Genomic DNA, 12784 nt, shown 5'->3' on the forward strand with positions numbered 1-12784 from the left:
GTAAAGAGTGAGGAGTTGAGGAAGGGACAGTCTCATAATATATGTTTCTGTTCGTTTAAAGTTTTAATGTAATTCCTTACTTTCAGTTAAATTTTTTTTTTAATTGTTACCATTCCAGTAAGCACTGCTTGTGGAGAGATGTCATTTTCCATGCTAAAAGTGATAAAAATTATCTGAGATTGACAATGAATCAGGATACATTAAACAGTTTAGCAATTATGTTGATTGAAAATGAAGACGCAAGAAAAATTCATTCATTCATATTCGGTGATGTAAATTTACACTCAATAAATGTTTTGTGTTTTGAATATGGAACCTTGGCTTCCATATTGATCCTAATCTTTCGTGGAAGCATCATAGCGACATTATTTCCGCCAGAATTGCACGTGGAGTTGGCATTCTCAAAAGACTGAAGCATATTCTGCCGGAACGTACTCTTCACACGGTATATTTTGCAATAATCAACCCGTACATATCATACAGATGTTTAGTTTGGAGAAGCAATTTTTATGTTAATTACAAGTGTGTGCTAATTCTACAAAAAAAGCAGCAAGAATAATTGGGAAGTAAGTAAAAAATGTCAAAGACACCAGTACACGCTTTAAGTCTCTAAGGCTACTCAAAGTTGGACAGATAAGGGACTATCAAGCGGCTATGTTTGTATTTAATGATGTGCATAATTTAGTCCCGGAAACTTTTAATGAGTTTTACCGTTTTAGAAGTTCTGTTCATGAGCATGATACAAGAAGATGTGATAACTTGGTTGTGGATATTGAAAATAGTGTAAGATCTGGTTTTACCAATTTAAAAGTGTCTTAGCCCTTCAGCGTGGAATTCACTTCTTGTGAGTGTTAGGGTGGCTGAGCACCTCCCACAATTTAAAAAAGATTAAAGTGTATTTTGTGGGGGATTAGTTTTTTTGTAGGAGGGGATTGGAGTGGGCTATATGGCTGGAGGGAGGAACGGGTTGCAGGGGTTGTGGTGGATGGAATTGTGTTTGGATGGTGCCTATTGCACTGGGGCTGTTTGGGAGAAGGTGATTGTCTTTTTTCCTTTTCATTATTATTTTAATTAGTGTAGGATGTTTCTAGGAAAATCTATGTTGCTTTTTAGGTTTATTAGTAGTAGTTAATTGTAGTTTATTAGTAGGTAATTAATTGCTACGCGCTAGCAAAATCTAGATTTTTCCCTAGTGCAGTGATTTAAATAATGACAAAGTCCACACTGCATTTCCATAATACAAGTACAGAAGAGAGAATAATGAGGACTTTTTTTCCCAAGACAGAGAACAAACAAAACTTATTTGAATATTTCGGCCCTATATCTAAGGGCCGTCTTCAGCAAAGAAAATAATAAACAATAACACAATTACAATAAAAGTCTCTTGGTTAAAAATCTATTTTTTAAAATAGCCTAGGCATCATTACTTCTTGACGAAAATTCAGCCAAGACTACTTTTCCTTAAGAAGTAATGATTCCTAGGCTATTTTAAAAATGTATTTTTAACCAAGAAAATTTTATTGTAATTGTGCTATTGTTTATTATTTTCTTTGCTGAAGACAGCCATTTGATATAGGGCCGAAATATTCAAATAGGTTTTGTTAATTCAGTCATTTCTATCATAAAAAAATAAAGAGTATCTTAAGCAAGGGACAACTAGGAAAGCTAGCTGGTAGACAAAATTATTCAAGGAAGAGCAATTGAAAAAAAAACAAAAACAAATCCAATCGGTGAATCACGATGTAAAATACAAAATACTATACAAAAAACCTTTTTGTAAAAAACCCTAACCTAATATAAGAGCACACAGACGACAAACGCATAAAGACTTGAGGCTGCTAAGCGCGAGCTGGCCGGCAAAGCTGCTTAGCTTTCCATCTGATATTAATAGCTGGGGGAAAGCTGCCAGTCCGGTGTTGACAAAAACAAGAATTAGTTAAACCTGGAGAGGAGGTGAACAGGGGGATTATTTATCTCCTGAAATTTGAAAAAAACACTATGCCCCTCGCCAAATAAATTCTAGTTAATTGACTTCTTGCTATCTCAGAAAGGGCTTAGGTTAGGAAAAATGAAACTTTCAGGGATGAATCTACAGACCTACTAAAGCATGTCCCGGGAAGGTATTTTAAAGTACCCACCTCCACTCCTTCTCCCTCTAGAGGGCCCTGACCTTTAAAAATATGTGTGCTATAAAACTAAAACCTTGCGAAATAGATCCTCTGCTTAATTGAAGTACAACAAAATTGTTTTCAGTTTCATAACTTTGCTCAATTCCATTTTATAAGGTTTTAAAGATATGCAAATACACTTCCTAAATTTTGAAAAAAACATTGATATGGCTCAAAATTCTACTCAAATAACAGGAATTGCATTTTCAGAACTAAAGGCAGAGAAAAAGCAACTAGTAACTGAAAATTATGGTAAAATGTTGTTTTGTCACAATTTCAATAAGTATAGACCTGTCATGTAGGCAAATTCCAGGGCTCTTTAGAGGGAGAAGGAGTGGAGGTGGGTACTTTAAAATACCTTCCCGAGACAAAGTTTAGCCTGTAGACCCATCCCTGAAAGTTTCGTTTTTCTAACCTAAACCCTTTCCGAGATAGCAAGAAGTCAATTAACTAGACTTTTACCAGGATCTTTGATATAAGGACACAGTTTCTTAGACATCTGGGCAGTCCCGTCTGGAAAAATATCTTAAAATATGTTATCTTATCTTATTAAAATATCTAAAAAATATGCACATTATCTCCATGAAGAGCGAATACAAGGAATTTTTAAAGGGCAAAAAGCCGTATTTTGGAGGGGGAGGGTAAAATTTGCCAAATGACCCAAATTCTGGTGAATTAAACAACTTTTATATTGGATCCCGGAAGAAATTGTAAAACAATTATTCGGGGCAAAGACTTACAGACTTAGATGCGTACCTGTTTCAACCAGGCACGTACGCAGAAATTTTTTTCGGGAAGGGGGGGCCAAAACCTTCGAAACAACAGATATAAAGTAGCCCTTTTTTATTTAGTAACTAAATAAATGCAAAAAGCACGTATATTGGAAAATACAGATTAACTTTAATCTGTAGTATTGTAGCGGATGGGGGGAAGAAGACTGAAGCTTCAAAAGTACGTTTTAGGCTCAGGTTATATTCATAGTGATTTAGAACCAGAGATTAATCTATTATATTCCACTGACAGGGAAATTTTAGGGTTAACAGTGCAATATGGGTGCTGCGGGGGGTATTTCTTCTATTGCGAAAATGTCGATTTAATGAAGAATGATAATTTCCAAAATTGATCCATTAAAAGTGGGGGATAAACGCCATAATATCATGGATAATTCTATTTTGTTGTGGAAATCGAACTCTCTTTAAGAAAAAAAAACAACAAAAACAGTACAATCGCTAATTACTTCAAAGAGGGTAAAATGTTAGACAGAAAATGGGTTAATAATTGGGCAGTGACTTGACTGGATAATTGCATGCTGTAAAATCCCAAAAAAGGCTTCACACATGTATCTAGATTCTTAATAAACGTCCCATTTTTGCCAGAAATCCCAAGAAACCATGAGGAAATCAAATATTTCACAAATTTTTTTGGGGGGAAGGGCAGGGCCCGAAGGCCCTCCCTTTGTAGGTGCCAGGTTTCAACTATGTATTTTTTTTATTATTCATACTTGTGCATCAAAGGGCTAAAAATTTTCTAAAACATTATCAATATTAAGTAAAAAAAACTTACCAGTTAAAAATAACGTATCCTGAAAAATTTATTTAAGATAAAAAAGTGAACAGAGGGAAGAACAATTTAATCCAGCGGAAAAGCATGTATGCATTCGGAAAATAATTCTTAGATTTGGAACAGTTCCACAGAGAGAAGTTAAAATATCACCGACTTGCTAGAAAAAGACAATGATGGACTGGTTCAAAATGCTGTACAATCCAAGAAATTGTATTCTAAGTGAAGATATAAACTTTCGACTTTAAATTTGACCGTCATTAAAATAGAAAAATTTTTGGAATTTTTACCTAAGGCCTGATCGATGGAATTTCTGAGGAGACGAGGGAGACCGGGTAAACTCGTCAAGTAATTGAAAAACAAATGAATCACATTCATATTGGACTACGTCATGTATGTTGGAAATCTTTTCGGTGGGATGGGGTAGGGGATATATTCATACAGTACAAACAAATATAGTTAATTTTTAGAAACTTTATGATGGAAAAGTCCTTAGAATACTGAGGTTTTCGGACAGGTCGTTGTTTTAACTTATTTATTTGTCTTTTTTAACAAGATTGCACTTCCAAATACAAAACTGAGACCCCTAAGTGTATGATCCCTTCCCCTCCCCCCTCTCTCTCTCTCTTCTTTCCTTTATTTCTTTGCCTGAAAGAGTGAACCGTAGACTGAATCAAATGCCCCAAGGGGTAAATAAACCACCAGTTGAGATACATATTGGAATATATAACTTGCTGAAACACACGTTAAATAAGTATATAGTGTGTTAAGGCGGGCACAAGGTTAAAATAGCTACTTTTGCCAAGCCTCCAAAACATAAGTAACCATAACCTAAGAAATTTGTTACGGCAACACCATCTATCAGAAGTTAAGCTGCAATATTACCCTTACAGTTTTAGGCATTTATCCCCGGAAATACCCCCCCCCCCTCGCTCAGAAAATACCCCTGCGGGAAAATCCCCCCACTCCGCGGAAAATACGCCACTGGAATATACATCCCCATAGAAAATAACCCTCCCCCCAGCATTTACCCCTCTGGAAAATATCCCCGGAAAAAAACCTGAGGAAAATACTTCCCCGAAAAATACCTCAGTGGAAAATAAGGCTTTCCAAATTTGAGAATTTTATTTGAGTTTTTTTTTAAATTTCCGCAGGGGGAGGGAATTGAGGTACTTATGTATTATGCGCCAATCACTCAAGTTTACGCCGCGTAAAACTCTAGAGCAAACCGGTTTTTTCGTTAGATAAGATAAGATAAGATATTTATTTCAAAAAAATCACTATCACAAGCCCTCAAAGGGCCAAATTCGGACTTCGGAGTCGACTAATAAATCAAACAAAGCAAAAAACACAAAGCTAATAATAATAAATAATCAAATTATGAGTCAAAAAAATAAATAAATAAATATATAAGTCAAAAAAAAAAGGAAAGGGGACAAAAAAGTATAATAACACAGAAATGAACAAGAAATAAACATATATATCTACAAATTAAAAGGGACACTAAAAAAAAGTCCAAAAACTCACAAAAAAAGAACGAAGCATAAAACACACGAAAAACACATATGAATTAAAAGGGAAACTAAACCAAAACAGCGGGAGGCAAGCAAATTAGTGTAACGACCTAAAGCACCTCACAAAAAAAAGAAGGGGGGGGGGAGAAACTAGTTGGCTATTTTACTTATTTTTTCTGTGATGAAGGGGACAAAGGTTTTTTCATATCTGGAAGTAACGCAGCGAATGGGAGACAAAACTGGGATAGGCTCAGAAACAGCTCGAGGCTGTCGTAATCTGGATGGTGAGTGACGTTTGGGGAAAATATTTGCCGTCCGAGGGTTCGTTATTGCATTTTTTGAAAAACGGAGGCACAACGACGACCTCCTTCGCTCAAGGGTTTCTAAACTAGCTTTTTTTAGGAGCAGAGAGTAAGGCACCTTGCCTTCTTTGAAAATTATTCGCAAGGCTCTTTTTTGGATTGACTCAATTTTGTCTGATTCTTCACGGGAGATGCCAGGGTGCCAAACTGGACAAGCATATTCAAGATGCGGACGGACAAAAGACGTGTAGAACCTTAAGGAGTGAGAAGGGGGGACGCTATATTTATTTAGGAGCTTAAGGAGGGCGATAGACGCATTAGCTTTATGGATGATATCTTTAACGTGGATATCCCACTTTAAATTTGAAGAAATTGTGACTCCAAGTAATTTAACCGAGGATGCATAAATTTCAGGAGGGATAGGATTAAGAAAACAGGGCGAGGATTTGAGGAAACAAATCGGCATTATCATGGACTTAGAGGGGTTTACGGTCATATCTAGGTCCAAAGCCTCACTTCCAATTTCATTGAGAATACTCATAGGGTCACTTAGTAAATTTCTGAAGCAACTTTCAACAATCGTTAGGTCATCAACAAATTTCCAACGGTCTGGAACTTCCTTCGCAAGGCTGTTAACCATGACTGAAAAAAGGAGGGGGCCTAGGAGAGTTCCTTGGGGTATGCCATTGTAGATAGGGAGAGGATTTGAGTAATGGTTCTGGTATTTAACCACCTGTGATCTATTTGTTAAAAAGGAGGCAACCAATTTTACCAGTAAGGGTTCGATATTGAACTCGCTTTCTAGTTTCTCAATTAAAATATTGTGGTTAACAAGGTCAAAGGCTTTCTGAAGGTCAATAGAAATTAAGTTTAGCCAGGAATTAGGTTTTTCGAGGATTTTCCCGATGTGGTCAATAAGAGAAACGTGGTAGTGGGAAGTAGAAGTTGATTTTAGGTTTCCAAATTGTTTCAGGTCAGTAAGAGGTAGGATTTTTTCCTTTAGCAAATCTGCAAGGAATCCTTCATACAATTTTGAAAAAATAGGAGCAAGCGTAATAGGTCGAACGCCATCAAAGCCAGGCTTTCCGTTTTTCTTTTTCAAAGGGGTAATAAAACCCTGTTTCCAAATTGTTGGAATTTGCCCAGACTTAGTAATTTCGTTAAACAGGACAGACAAGGGCTTAGACAGGAAATCACCGAAGGCTCTAATAAGAGGAAATGGGATATCCAAAGGACAAACACTTGTCTTTCTTAGTTTATCAATTCTTCTTTCAATCTCGGACGGGGAAACAGTCGGGAAAAGAGGGGATGGGGCTCCTGTTGATAATTGGATTGGCAATGCTGGAAGGCTCTGGACAATGGAAGCGAGAAATTTATTTAGACTATTTGCAGTAACATCAGGGGGCTCTGGTAAGTTGAAATTAAGCTGGTCAAGACTCCTGCCAAATAGCTTTTTAACCTCGGAATACCAATTTTTTGGCTTATTAGTGAACAATTCTTCGATCTTATTTTTGTAGTATGATCGTGCCAATTTACGAATTTCTCTTTTAATTGATTTTCTTAATATATTGGCTTGATCGAGTTTACCATTCTTAAACAGCTTCAATTTGGTTCTAATTAGCGATTTTATTGTTTGATTAATAAAGGGTTTGTCACTTGAGCACCTTTTAAACCTTTTTTCTGGGAAACAAATTTGATATTTATCAATTAGCTTTTTATGAAACGTGGCTGTTTTCTCATCAAGGTTTTGTAAGCTATAAATGTCGGACCAATCTTCAGTACTCAGCCACATACCAAAAGAAAGAAGACCAGAATTTTGAAGGGGGCGGTAAGTGCTATAAGTCTTTGAGAAAGTATGCTTAAAAGTTGAGGAGGGGGACAAAAGAATGGAAAGATGATAACTCCCACCTAATGGGGGCAAAGTTGAGGGAGGGGTGTAAAAATTATACATATTAGTTAAAATAACATCAAGAGAGGTATTTCCCCGAGTCGTCGGTGTTTTAACAATTTGCTTTACTTTAAGTGAAGCACACAAGGAATCCATTTTAAGGTCATTGGCATCGCCAACTAAAAAAAGGCCAGCATTGGGGTACTTAGAAATAACAAAATCAGCACTTGCCTGTAATTGCTGGATAAAATTACGTTTTGACTCGATATTTTGATTTGGGGAGTAATAGAAAACAGCTATTACAATAATACTAAATGGATGAGGGAGTACTTTTGGTCTAACACTTAGCCAGAGGATTTCATCATACTCGGATAAGTTAGGGACTAGAATAACCTTTGGGTAAAGGTGACTCTTAGTAAAAAACAGAACTCCGCCACCTTTTTTCCCGAGTGGGTGGTCTGAAGGACGGAGTTTAATAAACTCTGAATAATTTGTCAGGTGTAGGGACCCTGGGTCATGGGATTGAACTTCAGTAACAGCTATAATATCTATCAAATGTGATTCTGAAACCACCTCGAGTTCAGAAAGCTTTTCAAAATTAAGACTTTCAGCATTAGTAACTAAAAGCTTAGGAAAAACAAACCGATTGGGGAATCGCGACAGGGAAACTTGATGGGTTTGAGAATTTCCTGGGGGGTAGGGTTTTATTTTAATTTTATTATGCTTTGGAGAAGAAAGGTAAGAGAAGGATTTGCTTTGGGGATTTGGATGTGGGGGGACGGGCAAGGATATGGACGAAGCACGAGGACTTATTATATGACAATTATTGGACGGAAAAAGTCTCAGACCTGAGTCACGTTTACAGGGTAGGCACGAGGGATAAAACGAATGGGCTGGGGTTTCGTAAGGTGCTGGGAAAGGGGGGCTGGGTGGGAATAGTGATTCATGTCCGTCAAGAAATTGCTGGTTTGCGGCGGAGTAGGGAGGGTATGGGGCAGCATACTGTAAGGGGGAAGGAAATATGACTTCTGTATACGGAGAGGGAGAGGAGATAACAAGGGGTAAGGAGGGGGAGTATGTAATCGGGAAGGGTTTATTAATTGTTGATCTGAGAATGCAGGGGGATAAGAATGAAAGTCGACAGGAACCTGACCAAGGGGATGAGGGGGTCGTGAGTGCCTTCGACGCTGCCCTAAAAAAGGTTGGGTTTTAAACCTACCCCCCGCGTCTGATGATACATGAGCAAAATTACACGACTTAAAATGCTTCGTAGATTTAGCAGGATTAAGGTGGCTTCTGGGCAGCCCAGTTTTGTGGAGCCTACTACGACCTTTAATTGGCGATTCAATATGAGCTTTTGTACAGCCAAAGCACCTTCCACTTGAAAACTTTTTACAAATATCAACATGGGGGTATTTACACAGATTATTTGTACAACGGCTAAAAACAAAAAATTTACAAATGTGTAAATATTTACAATTATTAGAAATACATCTACTATCTAAGAAGTTAAAACACACATTAGGTTTATTACGCGTAAAATCATTAAGCTCATTTTTTTGAATATTTGATTGCATTGTGTAAGGATTTCCGCTTGTCAGTTCAACTGCATTGTCACTTTTCAAAGGTGTCGTTAACACTGGATTTCAACAATAAATTATCTTCGGTTGAAGCGAGGTCAGTATGATTAGGTTGCGTAACCTTTTTAATCCCTTGAGAAAATTCTGACGAAGGAAGTTCACTAGCCCTTGCTTGATGAACCGAAGAATTTTGGTAATGAATATTTGCGGAAGTATCAGCTAAATGAGGAATTCTGGGCTGTGTAGGGGAATTTAAAGTATGTAAAGCTTCAACAATTGCGAGCTGAAAACCGACTTTTAACAATTTGATTTCTTTGTCCTTGAAGAGATTACTATTCTGGCGCTCGTAAAGATCAGACAAGCTATCATAAAGAAATTCGAGATTAATAATCCGTTTCTTGAGATTGACGATTTCTGCATCTTTTTTTAGGCAATCTTCACAGGTATGGGGCTCAAACACACTAGCCTTTTTTGCATTGCACGTGACTTCATCTTTACTGGAGCAAGAAATTTGTGGGGTAATTTGGGGTTGATGGTAGGTGGTAATTTTTGCAGAATCAATCGATCCAGGGGAACTATTTTTATCATTATTCGAAACACGAGGTACGGATGGGGAATTAACAATACCAATTGGAATGATCACTTCCAGTTGATTATCCTTGGAATTAGTTGAATTTTCTTCAATAGAAATAAGGTGAGGCTTTTTAACCTCGGGTGGTTGGATCACTTCAGGTTGGTTATCGTTGGTAATAATCTCGTCATTTACGACCATTGTTGATCGGCACTGTACGCATAACCATTTAGGGTTTTTTAGGCGACTACTTTTTGTGATGCCAGCACAAGCTGGGTGCAACCATGCATTGCACTTAGAACACTGGAATGACCCAGTTCCAAATTTTCTGTAGCAATCATTACAAGGATGGGACATTCTAGGCTAAGGAACAAAAACGAGACACAGACCTTGAAGTGGAAACTATATCTTCAACTGAAACCTGGTTGCCTAAGCCAGGATTAGCACTCGTTAGTTTCTTCGTTACTTTAGAAACAAATTTGGACTATAGATTTGCACATTAGAGGTGGGGGGGGGTAAAGTATACTGGGTCTGCACGCAAAATGTGTTAGGTAAAATTATTCTGCATAACATAAAGTAAGAGTAGTTTTCTGATTTCAAACTGTTCAAATACTTTACCTCCCCACCTATTATGTGCAATATATAGCCCAAATTATATATTTCACCTTTATTCCATCACTTGTGTCTGTCTTGTCTCATGCTAAGCTGAAAGAAATTAACAAAGAAACCGATTTGTTCTCGAGTTTCACACAGCGTAAAGTTGAGTGAGTGGTGTAAGATACACAAGTACCAAAATTCCTTTCCTATACGAAAAAAAAAACTCAAATAAAATTCTCAAATTTGGAAAACCTTATTTTCCACGGGGGTTATTTACCGAGGGGGGGTATTTTACACGGGGGATGTTTTCTACGGGGAGTATTTTCTGAGGGAGCATTTTGAAGGAGTATATTCCAGGGAAAATTTCCAAGGGGGTATTTTCCTGGGTGAGGGGGTGTACTTTCAGCGAAGGGGTATTTATGGGGGGGGGGTAGACCCCGGCCACACTTACAGTGATGCACTGCCATAACCAGGTTGGAAGCAGTGGTGCACCAAAAGGAGTAACAAAAATGTCACCCCCAGGGGGGCGAAAACCTTTATAACGAATTGCTTTAAAAAAATAGCGCTGCTGTTTTGCACTATTTTTATTGATTTTTATTTGTTACGTACTATTCAAGTACTATTTTTTTTATTATTTATGATGAAAATACCCAGCATTTCTCAATACAAGCATTTCTCAATGAAAGACTAAAAATCATATTTTTCAAAATATTGGGGGATGTTAAAAAATATATAGGGGGATAAATTAAACCCTATAACCCCCCTTCATTGGACCATTTGCCTATGGCAGATGAGGGAAAGGCTAGAAGCATTTTATTTGTTCCAAGGGCAGAAGTGGGCATAAGTGATTCAGTTTTCAATTCATATTCATTTACCTCTTCAAGTTCGGTGATTAATTTTATAGTGGGTATATAATTAGTACCCTAACCTTGTTACTAAAGATCAAGGGCTCAATTAAATTAAACAATAAGACATTTTCCCCCGTCCCATGAAAACAGGAGGGGCAAGAGGTTACCGCCTTAAGTAATCAGTTTTAAAGGAGCGGAGAGAAGGACTACTTCTTAAAAATCTTGTGATTCCAAAGTTTTCGTTTTTTTTGTACTAGCTTAAGGTGGACACACGAGATATAATAAAATTTAATCTAATTTCTGTTTCTTCTTACTGGCTCCCGGCAAACATGAGAGCCAATCAGGTTTAAAAAAATGGCGGTCATGTCCAGATATCTTCCCCCTTTGACATACGTTTGAAGTACAAAAGTCAGTGAGAATTAAATATGATTGTTTGAGTTGATTGAGTGGAAACTTGCGCAACTATGACTTAAAAATTAAGAAAATTTGCCCCTGGTTGTCCAAAATATAACATAGGATATATAGTTGTAAACCAACGAAATAAGGCATACCTTTACCACAGAATTTAAGAAAATGTCTCTTGTTTCATTTGGTATATTTTCAATTAGTATTGAAGACATTTAAGTTGAGTAACAATTTTCGGAATGAACGAGTAGATCGCTATTTTGCAAGGACTTAATCCCTTTGGGCTGTCTTGAGGCACTAACTTGTGCTCATTTTTTAAACTGTTTTGGTAGATATCAAACCATTGGTAGAGTAACTACGTGGAATAAATTTTAAGGTAGGTTAGGGGAGCCAATTTACTAAAATGTAAGAAGTGAGATGATTCATTTTATATTTCTAAAAAAGTGTTTCAAAATCAAGGTGAGGGAATTTTTAAATTTTTTCAACAAGAAATACAAAAGGGTATTTTTCAAAATATAGGGATTAATGGCCCATATCTTCCTGCAATTGTTACCCTGTGATCAAGGGGTATTAAAGCTGCACCCCTTATCCAGTACAGTGGAAAATCCTAGAACAAAGTTTCTGGTTCCTGCACCAGATAATGCCTCTACCAATGGATATAATCTTTTGTGTGCGTGCTTGGGTAGGGGGTTCATAGCTGCCAGCTGAATTAGAATCTAAATTAAAAATCAAAAGGGTATTTTTCAGGTTACAAACAAATCCCCAAAGTTGATTCAATAAATCAACTAGGTTCTTGAAAAAATGTGATTTGTAAAAAGAATATTCGTAGTAAAAAATTTTCCGTCTGGGAATGAAAATTCCGTCGGACCTATCTTCAGAGATTCTCCATTTTTGTTTAATTAAAAGGAATTCCTCCGATCCAAGTATCATAAGGGAAGTATTACTGGCGGTACCCCACTCTTCAGTGGCGTCAATTCACGAAAATCAAGGGGGGATACATTTTTCAACATCAATGGGAGGGGATAATTTTTTATTTTTATTTAATGAAAGTGAAAAGAAATCCATTTTCCAATGAAAATTCTAAAAAAAAGATAATTACCAAATTCCATGAGGGTCAATAACTTGGGGGGGGGTCGGTTTTCCGAAGACCTTTTATACTAATTGGTGGTTTTAAAATTAAATCGTGACAGTGACTTTTGATTTTATATCGTTCAATATCGGGATATTAACATGGAGTTTAAAAATGCTTAATGAAAAAATTTAATAGAAACTTTTCGAGCAATATAAAGGAACAAACCTTTTAAGAATCCTTGTAGGATTGCTTATTGTTTGCTTAATCTCCCAATTTAGC

The 12784-nt window shown here is 36.9% G+C and overlaps 1 protein-coding gene across 12 annotated transcripts in view; it reads right to left on the reverse strand.

Moving 5' to 3' along the window:
* Positions 1–12784, reverse strand: part of LOC136039604 (excitatory amino acid transporter 3-like) — a 180120-nt gene that overhangs the window by 114428 nt on the left and 52908 nt on the right. For 2 of the 12 annotated variants that reach the window (XM_065723492.1, XM_065723491.1), the window contains exon 1: positions 3732–3883. The exons of 8 other annotated variants lie outside the window; for them this stretch is intronic. The gene's annotated coding sequence lies outside the window, so the exon portion shown is untranslated. Of the gene's footprint in view, positions 1–3731; positions 3884–12784 lie in introns of those variants that run through there. 2 more of the 12 variants (XM_065723477.1, XM_065723475.1) reach the window with 1 other exon arrangement.

Source organism: Artemia franciscana, chromosome 19 (assembly GCF_032884065.1).
Source record: "Artemia franciscana chromosome 19, ASM3288406v1, whole genome shotgun sequence".
In the NCBI taxonomy this organism is placed as follows: Eukaryota; Metazoa; Arthropoda; class Branchiopoda; order Anostraca; family Artemiidae; genus Artemia; species Artemia franciscana.